Source organism: Limulus polyphemus, unplaced genomic scaffold, assembly GCF_000517525.1.
Source record: "Limulus polyphemus unplaced genomic scaffold, Limulus_polyphemus-2.1.2 Scaffold1095, whole genome shotgun sequence".
In the NCBI taxonomy this organism is placed as follows: Eukaryota; Metazoa; Arthropoda; class Merostomata; order Xiphosura; family Limulidae; genus Limulus; species Limulus polyphemus.
Window position 1 is genome coordinate 130,479 of NW_013666705.1, and position 2,747 is coordinate 133,225.

The window sequence follows — 2,747 nt, forward strand, 5'->3', positions numbered from 1 at the left end:
GATTTGATACTTGCGGTATTATTGATAAAGTCATTTTATTTATATTAAACTGAACATTTATATACTGTGATTTTTAAATGGTTCACAACAGATGGCAGCACAAAACTTTGCTTCAATGTTATTTACTCTTTTTTTTTTAAATGAATTAACAGCAAAAAAATAGTTTGTGTCCTGGAAAGATAAAAGAAAATAGTGCAAGCAGGTTTATTTTATTCTTTTATTGTAATGATAGGAATACTTAGGTTATTTCTTAACACAAATGAAATTATCACCGAATTAATAGCACTTTTTCGTTCGGAAAATAAAAATCACCATTTTTATTAAAAACTATCAGAATTACGAAGAAATAATTTTTTTTTCGGAACAAATCCACGATGGTTCTTCTGGTGTGTCCGCTGCGGGAATCAAACGCTGGATTTTTGCATTATAAGTCCGTGAACTTACAGGTGTTCCACCGTGAGACATATAAACATTTTAAAAATAAAAATCGTATATTTGTAAACACTAAACCGTACAATTAGCTATATGTGCTGTGCTCACCGCGAGTATCAAAATACGATTTATTTAGCGTTATAATCTTTCATACTTATCGATGAGCCAATGGGGGCAATAAAATTTCGTACTTTATTTCGTATAAAAAAGTTCTCATTGTTACTAATATATAATAGCGATGCGAAATTTACTATCGGTGACAAAAAAAAATCATATTTGATGTTATAAGCACTTTGAAATTTTTTATGCAAAAACAGACAAACCGTTACTGTTAATAATATTACCTAACTTGTTGTATATGACAAGTAAGATGATCATCGTTGCTAGTAGCCATGGTAACTTGTTTCGATGACATAGAAAGTTGTTATTATTATAAATAATGATAATAGGCAAGATATTTAACATGAAATTGATGTTATTAAGGACATTTGCATTTATTTCTAAAGCTAAAGAAAAACCACTATTGACAAAACGCAGTTTGTTTCTTAAGCCTTAGAAAAATCATCATTGATATACATAATAATACAAGTTTCTCATGATAAAAAAATATTCATTGTTATTGTAATTAATATCTACCTTGTTTCTTATGAAATATTTAACCAGCAGTGATGTAGTTAACAAAAAAAGGAAATCTTTATTGTAAATCATATCACCATATATACATTTTTCTGTAACAAAGAATACTTTCAGAATTTATTTGCACTATTGTAAATACATAACTCCTATAAGTGTATTTTATATATTGTGTATTGGTAAGATGTGAGGTTTTGAATATTGTTAATCTCATTTAGTCTTATTGGCCATACTGTTTAAAATAATTTTATATATTTTTAAAAATAGAATTTCACACATTTAGAACTAACCTAAATTTCCTAAGCTAGCTGAGCTTCATGAGACATTATTAAGATTATGGCCGAAAATGTTAACAGCAAGGGCACCTAATTGATGAGCCAGTGCATTTTAATTACTACATGTTTTAGTTTTATTGTGTATTCATTTATAACCTAAAATATTCGTCTTAAATAATTTATAAATTATCTTTGAATTATTTTAGTTCTAAACTATATAACTGAATCAATTTTGTTTAGTGATTTTTTTTCCTATAAAAACTGTACGTTTATAATTTTACAAAAAGATGAACGGCTATTAGTCTTCTACTTAACTCTGTTTTAACAATAGATTTGTATGTGTGTGAGTGAGGGGGGTAAAGTTATCTTTAAATGGTTGGAAGAATTAGATCATGCAAATATTTTATGAAACAAAATGTTTCTTTTTTTTCCTTATTAGATAATTTCAGTTTAAAATTTTTCGAGTAAAATAGGAGTTCATTTCAATAAAAACTTTTATGTTAAGTTAAACAATCAACAAATCGACGAACCTGTAAGAAGGCTTCACTAAGACATTAATTCTAATAATCTTGCCCATACGTATGACTTTGTCGATTTTACAGGTTTTTATCCTCCATATACAAATTTCGTTCTAATCTTATTAATCTATAAAAAATATGAGAGGAGATGTAAACTTTATCAGAACACGATGCAACAATCTACTCTTTCGTAAATTCAACAGTCTGAAACAAATATTTTTTTAAATTCTCTCCTGCCAATATAACAAAATTTATCTCCGTATGTTCTTCACTTTGTAAACTAGGTTGTACATGTATATCGTGCAATAAGCATAATTGATTCGTACTGAGTTAACCCTTAGATGAAAAGTATAAAGGTGAGTTTATAAAAAATTATATCATTTATACTTATAGTGATATGAAGCTTCACTGGGCAACATTCCGTACTATTGACTTTACTGGTCATATGGGATATGAAAAGGTGTGAAACTTCAAACCTCAGGTGGTCTTGGAATGGTTTTGTTTTATAATTTTAAACTATTATGTCTAGATACCTCAAAGACTAAAAAAAAAAAAAATAATTAGAACTGGAATTCGCTGATAAGGCGTACAGGTTTACGCCCTCTATTAGAAGTAAAGAATATAAAAGTGGGCGTACAAACAAAAACACAAAATCGATTGGAGGTACAAGGAGCTTTGACTAAAGGTATATCGGAAAGTTCTCTACATATCATTTTAAATTTTGTAAAGAACAATATCGTTATAGGCCTAGGCAATTGCCGAAAAAACATTAATATAACATTTTAAAATAAATAAAAATAGACATTGATGTTTCATGAATTGCAAATAGAAATATCCTTCACAAACATATTCATAATCGTAAAGTCAATTAGTTTTGTTTTGTATGAAA